At 40.9% G+C, this 8,202-nt stretch overlaps 1 long non-coding RNA gene across 1 annotated transcript; it reads right to left on the bottom strand.

Moving 5' to 3' along the window:
* Positions 1-492: 492 nt before the first annotated feature.
* On the bottom strand, positions 493-6,917 carry LOC142600303 (uncharacterized). Its single transcript, XR_012833697.1, has 2 exons — positions 5,047-6,917; positions 493-3,125 (listed from the first exon to the last, which is right to left on the bottom strand). It is a non-coding gene; the product is annotated as an uncharacterized LOC142600303 (long non-coding RNA).
* Positions 6,918-8,202: the final 1,285 nt, after the last annotated feature.

Here is an 8,202-nt window from a genome sequence, read left to right as displayed (position 1 = left end):
CGGTGGTATAAAATGAGAATTAAATCTGTTGACAACAGCTTTATGTTTCAGAACTTTTGCAGGAAAGAATAGTGGCTGAAATTGATTCCCGTGCATGGGATTGGTCCTCATTCTCCATATGTGGTACAAAACAGCTTACATGGACCACATGTATAAGCCTGAATATCAGTGGCTGTGAATTCTGAAACATAACCCAAATAAAAGGACAAATAACTCCAGATGTCTTGAAATAAATCTAGATTCTCCTGGTCCTGGCTACTGTTTCAAACCGACCAGCTTGTTGGCGGGACCAAAAGTGTATGGTGAATTTGATTTTGAGTTGAATGTTCTCCTTTTTTAACCTAGTTAATTTGTCTGGAAACCTTCCTGCTGATGGCTATCTAGGGTAGGGATTACATTTCAGTCTGGTTTTAAGTAGAGACCTCAAATGGCTCTCCCACAGAAGATGGAGCAAGAAACCTTTCACAGAAAGATGACAAGAGGCAGCTTAACTTTTACTGCATCAAACATGTATTTGTTTTGCCAGTGTCCACTGTGGGTTTAGAGATATTAGTGACTTCATTTGCTGCAATTATATGTGATCATTGTAGAATTCTAAAGTTGTTTCCAGGCAGGACCAGCGTGAGCCTGTGGAAGCGGGTACAAATCCCCCAGTGCATGGGAGACACCAGTTTCCACCAGGTTTCAATTTGGCCTTCCTTCAACTGGTACATTAATGTCTATCACAGCATGCTATAACTGTCAACTTCATCATTTTATGGGGAAAACTTCCCTCATTGCCACTCAGTTTTCCTAAGAGGATGCAACTCTTAGGGCTTATCGCTCGTCTTCCTAGGAGTCTGGACTCCACACCCAGCAAAACTCATGCTTCCAAAACTGCGCAAAAGAGTGCAGTTTTTAAAAGTGGATTAATTCATACTAGTCCCATGGGAGCTTTCCCAGCTGAAAGAAATGTCTCTGCTACATTGCTGCAAATGCAGCAGGTAGGTTTGCTTCACTCTCCTTCATTGTGGCAGAAAGTTGCTCAGCCCTGTTCGCTGCTACACTGGTGTACTTCAGAAGATACCAGCAGAAGACACTTGCAACCAGTCACACAGATATGTGAGTGTCCCATATTTCAGCCTGACAGCCAGATGTGGCCAGATGGTACCTGAGAGAACTCTGACCACAGCACAAGGTTTGCATTCTCCCTTGTAGACTCCAGACTGGATGTACACAGCTCCCAGAGGGCAGATCTACTGAGGCTTTATAAAGAAAATCTCCTTTCAGCTCCATCTGGCACAGTATATGCCATGTGTCAAATGCAGAAAGGGAAGCTGTGATGGCTGTTTGGCACTGCCCTTCAGAGCCAGGCAAGGGAACTCCGTGCCCAGCAGTGTGACAGCTCTGCTGCTTCTCCCAGCGTCTGAGTTCAACATCACGGAGCAACACAGCAGAGCAACACACGCCAACTGAAGCAACACCACCACTCAAATCAATATAGTCCTCATACTTATGTGTCCTTGCTTCAGTAATCAGGGTGAGAAGATGTGGGGATCAGAGGGGCTTGCACTGATTTCATCCCCAACCCCAGCTGTGGAACGTGGGCGGTGCACGCCATACACACATAGCGTGAGTCCATTGCAGATCTGTGGTCGTGCTGGTCTCACTGCAGGCAGCAACAAGTCCTCTTCCTGGTTGTGTGGCTCCCTTCCTCAGGCGAATCTATCATTGCCTTCCTTTCCCACTTCTTCACCAGTGCCAGGGGGATGGAGCCCCCTTGATAAACTAATCTTGTTTCTGAAGCTCTTAATTTTAAACTTTCTTGACATCCTGGGGGCAAGCAAAAGCAGCCCCATGAACATCATGAGTAAATTATTATTGTAAATATATTATTAGCAGCATTTGCAGTGTATTAACAGTGCAAAATTATTAGCTGAACACACAAAAAATTACACAGGATCAAAGCACGGTAGGATCCAGCCAAGGTCATGGGAAGAGGAGTGTGACATCCCTGTGAGGATGGCAGCTTGTCACAAGTGGGAGATGGGATCCAGGATGGACATGCTGTTTTTATTTTGGCAGCACCGTCTGGAGGACCTGACAGCAGTAAGTACTCAGGACAGCACTGTCTCCGTTGATCATATCTTCTTCCCTTGGGTATAAAATAAAAAGCACTGCCTTGGATCCACTTAGACCTTAACTTCAGGTGGAAGAAGTGGCCACTTGCCTAGGAATATCTCCCAAGAATGCAGAAAATTGCTTGGGCAATCATGTCACTTTAAAAGCTACAGAAATTCAGTGAGACCAGTTTTGAGGCCATAGCCAGCGCAAAAGATATAAGTGAGGTGAAGAAAGCAAAAATTTAAGAAAAGTGTTAAAGCATGAACCCTTGTGACCTCTTTTTTTTTCCCATGTAGTTATTGATTTTTCACTTTTGTTGTTATCAGCAGGATGGTTCATCTGAAATGGCGACTTGTCAGATCTGGCATGGAAATCAGGCATATGGCTAGAAAAGACATTGTCATAGCTTTGGAAAACTGTTCCGGAGAGCCATTACCTCAGTGGCTAAGCTGAAGGGTGGATTAGACAAGGGAAGTGGGGTTATGTAAAGGAATACAGGCTTTAAAGAAAAATCAGCGCTTTAAAGAAAATCAGTGCTTAATCCTTTCTGGTTTAAAATGAAGTGCTAATTTAATTACAAGAGGAATGTGGTACGATGAGCTGGTCAGAGAAACGTCACCTCTGAAAGAAGGTAATTCTGGCATTGGGCAGAGAAGATAGTTTTTCTTCTTCCTCCACTTTTCCGTTAAAACCACTTATTCAGAATTTGGGTTGAAAGTTATAATTTAAAATTTTTTCTTTCCCTTTTTTAATAAAAGTAGGTGGAGAAAAGAAGCGTAAAAGATCTCAGATCAGGCCAAGTGACAGAGTGGGACAGCCCTGAGTTGATGCTTGACATTGGAGATGGACCTAAAACCTAGCACTGTTGGGGACACTCTGAGTTCACAGGACAGAGGTCTTGGCACTTCCCCAGTTTAATTGGAAGGACAAGATCTGTGAGAGACATCAACCAGTTTCAGTTCAGCTGAACAATTCCGATAGTTATTGTTTCTGTTCTCCTTGACTGCAGATCACCAGACCCTCTGATAAATATGAATGAAGATGCATCATACCCTTACAAGTAAGCTCCACCAGCTGTGTGCTAGCATTATGCAGACTTTCTTGCTAGGAGTGAGGGAGCTGCCGTGGTACCTGGATGGGTCCATGCAGAAGCTCAACCCATTGGTTTGTGGCTGGTGTTGAGGTACCAGGGTATGCACAGGTCTGCTTCCAACAGGGGACTGTGGCTTTTAAATACAGTGTGCTGGACAGTAACCTCCATCCTGACTATTCTAAATTTTCCTCCCAAATACTGTTTAAACAGGTATCCACACAAGCAGACAGAAACAAGTAGACGCAGCACATGGTGATGCCTGATGAGCTGCAGGCTAACTCATATTTGTTGAGCCCAAGGGATCTTGTTGTCTCTGTGCCAAGGAGAGCAGAGGCCAGCTGAGCATCCCACCCAGACAGCCAGCAAGACACAAAGATCATAAATGGAGCAGGAGGGGGAGTCCCCGCCTCAAACAGAGCAAATACAGCACTGAGTAGGTGTATCCTGTCCCAAAATGAAGCAAGGGTTTCCTGATCCCACCTTGTAGAAAGTCAGGGGAACAGGGGATGTGATCACTCACAGAAACAAGACACCTACTTAAATTGGACTCTGACATCTCTGCATGAGGCGGTATGGCACAGCTCGCTCGGAGCCGCCCACTCAGGAGAGTCCAGGGCTCCCTCCCACAGCTCTGCACTGCACCAACATTGCGCTGATCCCCTGGCCTCCCACCATTAATCCAAGCAAGACCTGGGTAAACATCTTTTGGCATACAGCTTTGCAGATGAGCAAATCTGAGCACATTTGTAAAGTAATTAACTTCCTTACAAATTGCTTAGATTTGCTTCTCGAATCATAAAAAACCACACAATACAAATAGCACTGTCTTTCTCATTACAGAAATGACCCTGTTGCTATCCACACTGTTGTCATTCTGCTAAGCTAGGCTATAATGATTAGAATTTGGAGTCATAGTCATCATTCTTCATCCACCTCTCTCAAAGGTAAACTTCTTGGGACAGATCCTCAGCTTCAGGGAGACTATTGTAAAACAAGTAATGTCATTGTGTTCAAAGAGTGAGAGAGAGAGCAGAAATCTCTCTCCAGGCTTCAAAAACAATTGGTCCTTCTTTAGTAATAGCTAACATAGACCGATAGTTTATTATGAGACTTGACTGTCAGTTACTGCAGGAATCCAGCAAAGAGAATCTCCGACTTGGAGGCATCAATAAAAAATTATCCAGGCAAAACAGTAGCTTACCAAAAGCAAAATATAGTGTGTATCCACTGGATTTATTGAATGCAAACACGAACTTGAGTAACTATCTGGTTAAAAGGAATGGATGGAAAAGGTTGCTATGCAAAATTGAAACTAGATTTTCAATGTTTCTTTTGATTGCCTTTCATAAGGTTTTCTATTATAAGAGTTCATTTAAGGGTCTTATCTCTCTAGTAAATGGTTGACATAAACACTCACTTAAGCTTTTGCATTTATGTGCCAGTTGCTTAGTAAGGAGCAGAATTAATAAAATGTGATCTCCATGTGATTGTGGGTCAATTTTTGCCATGCTTATTGCTGATGAATACAGCTTACCTGCTTTCACTGGGTCTTGAGTTACATTAAGTTAATAAAAGTCTTTGGTTCCTCTGCACATAATCTTAAAAGAAAAGTTCCTGCTTATGTTCTGCCTCTTGTACTGTTCTTCAGCTTCAAATCCATGTTCCATCAGTCAAAAAATGATACTTAGTATGAAAATGTGCAACATGTATGATTTAAATTGCATGACCATGGCAGAATAGTGTTCTTAAATTGAATTTTACACTCTGAGCTGTACTAAGCATGAGGTCATTTCCAGTTTGCGTCATGTCAGAAGTATACTGTTTAAGCTGTTGTGTTACTAACCACATACATCTTTTTTGAAACATTACTTCTCTAGCTTTTGAGTTTGGGGAATAATGGTATGGAGTCCAGGCTTCTTGTGTCCTACAGCTGGAGCCAGTAGTCTCTCCCGTCTGCATTCCCATCAAGTTTTATTTAAATTCCACCTTAGAAATCGAGGTCTGAAAAGCAATGAGTTCTGGAGAATTTCATGGAGATCAGAGAGAGAGTGGGGTGTTATTGAACAGATAAATAAAAAAGTAAATAATCCACATATTATTTACTATACTGTGTAGAATAGTCCCACTGGGTCTTGGCCAGTACAGGCAAAGTTCAAGAGAATAACTCAACATTTCAAAGAGAGTGAAACAGTTGTAAAAGTAGAAAGGCTACTAAGCATTACTCCTGGATATAGGATACCCATAAATGTATAGATTAAATCAATAAGCACCTTTAAAAATCAACTAGAACATTGTCACCAATTACAGCAGACCAGATGTTCAGGCAGACAGGCATTAAAAACTGCGGCGCAAAGATTTGCAGAATGTTAGCAAGGGTGTATTTTATCAAAGTCCCTATGTATAAAAATACATGTACTTACCAAAACCAGTGCTAAATGAAAGGTGAGTCACCATGTATGTAGCAAGATTTAAGCAACCACTTCCTGTATGTACTGATACAGTCGTAGAGCAAGTGGTTCCAATGGGAAAGCAGGCAGCATTTCAGGTCTATACTCAGACATGACTCTAATCTGTTTGCTCTTCCACCTCAGAGATGGAGTGAGATGAAACTGGTAGGTGGGAAATGTCTTTGGTTTATGTACAGTGTCACTTACCTATTATTTAAGATGACCTAGTTCTGATCAAAATCCTCTAGTAATGAATGGTACCGAAGGATCCAAAGAAAAAATAGATGGCCAAACCTCACCCTACACCTCTGGAAATGTTCACATTACAGTGTTAACTTGATCTCATCTAAACTTTGAAAAAAATAATGGTAGATAACGAAGAGAATAAACTATAGAGTTGTCATCCCTCACAAGCATTCCTGCCAGATTTACTAAGCCAGTTAACCATTGTTACACACATGTATTTAACTGTGATAAGAGTCCTTTTTGAAATGTACTGATTGCGGTCTCTGAGAGATAAATCTCACTGCCTGGCACTGTAATTAACTCAAGATTTATTAATTTATCAAGATTCCTGAAACAACCATGTCTAATTGCCCTTCTTTATTAATACATTCAAGAATGGTTAACATTTTATTGCCATTTAAACATGAGTTCTAATAAGATACAGTATCAATTAATGGTCCTGTTAAAAGTCAGCTGGTATTTTTACAATAGCAGCAGAACTCCTTGTTACAAATTAAACACCATGGAGCAGTCATAAGTTTTGTGGGTTTGTTTGGAAAGGTGCATTGCAATGATACACTGCCAAGATTTTAATAAGCATCTCCCACAAGACATTCTTTTCTTAAGAGGATGGTAAAAAAAACTTTAATTTTGGGTTTGCCCAAAAAAGGAGAATTAAGGAACAGGAACTCCATTAGTGTATTTGTCTTTTAAAAACAGTGCACATTCCAAAGCCCCCACAGTAAGTGCAGTACATTGCACTGCTTTTGTTTGGTTCTTGAAATGCATTGATCTTCAGTTTTTTGGTTTTGTTTTTTTTTTTTCTGAGGAGGTCATCACTTTGAACCAAATTGGTATTAATATACATACTCACCTCTATGCTCCTCACTCGTGGCCTTTCTCACTTCTGGAAGTGTGTAGCAGTGAAGATTGGTGCTGAAAAGCCTTAGTGGTAAATCCTGTCCCATGGATAAAGCAACAGCTGATAGCTCATTTGCACTGAAGCAGTCTTACTTTGGAACTGCAAATAACTGACGAAAGGAACAAGCAGAGCTGACCAGAATGGCTTTTCAACAAGGTATGCTGTTCTCTTGAAATCTAAGTTTTCTATAGGTGGACTAGTTTTCATCCAACTTTCATTAGGATGTTTCTTTTGAAGCCTGAGACTTGGTGATGATACAGGTATAATAATTACACAGTTGACTACAGTGTCAGCTGAAACACTGGCCTGTGACGTGAACAGCACATCACAAATGTTCTACATTGTTTTACAGTGGCATTTATCAGGACAGCTTTAAAGTAACCAAACTGAATGATGCATGATGATTTAGCAATCAAACTCAGTATCTTACTTCAATATTCGCCAACCAACTCATACTTTTACTTACTGAAAGAATTGCTATAAACTTTATACGTTAGATGCATTAAGCCAATTGAAGTATTTTTATTTCCTTTGTGAACATGTCACATAAATTTCCATAAGCCACTGAACACTGAAGAGATGAACACAATAAGCTGGGAAATGACTTGCTAACTTAAGCATAGTGGGTAGTGCATTCAAAACCCACCAAACACCACACCAGGAGCTAGTATTTTGGCTGCTGTAATCCTGTTAGGAACCTCATCTTTCGAGGTTCTTACTCCCCAAAACAACTGTTGCAAGAATCCCACAGATACACAGTCATATTTTAACCAGGAAATTTTTAATTTTCTTCCCTGAAATGCATACAAACTTCAGGATTTTGCTGTTGGCATTCTCAGGTCTCTTTCAGATGTGTCCTAGTCCTTTCCAAATAGGACATAATATTCCCAAATTATTAAAAAAAAAAAAAAAAAAAAAAAGCTTATTCATGAATGACAACCCTTACAACAAATTGGCAATTCGTAGGTTAATAACAGTAGACTGCTATTTAAAGGAATTTAGCTATTCCTTCCTCAATCAGATATTTAAGAAGCATTCTGTGTTTGAATACGCACTCAACTTTTATTCTTGCGAATAACTTTTTTCAATGAAAATAGAAAAGTTTTCCAGTGAACCTTGCCAAAGCTCAGGTGCTCAGTCAGGTCAAGGATACTTTGCACCAAGACCTCGAGCCAAGAGATTTCACCATCATAAACCTTTCCTCCTGATATTGTGTAACATAGGGCTCACCTTGTCCTTCAAGCAGAAGGTTCATATGCTATGATTTAGGTGGGCCAAGGAGAAGGCAAAGTTCACAGCCAAATATCTGCCAGAGAAAATGCTCTTCTTTGGACAGCATGTGGTAATTCACATGCGGTAACCCTATCCATACGCTTATCTGTCCCTACATGCAGTACTGTGTAGGAAGCCCC

This window comes from Balearica regulorum, chromosome 2 (genome assembly GCF_011004875.1).
Source record: "Balearica regulorum gibbericeps isolate bBalReg1 chromosome 2, bBalReg1.pri, whole genome shotgun sequence".
NCBI classification, from domain to species: domain Eukaryota; kingdom Metazoa; phylum Chordata; class Aves; order Gruiformes; family Gruidae; genus Balearica; species Balearica regulorum.
The sequence above is the reverse complement of the archived record's forward strand: the minus strand, read 5'-3'. Positions and strand labels throughout refer to the sequence as shown.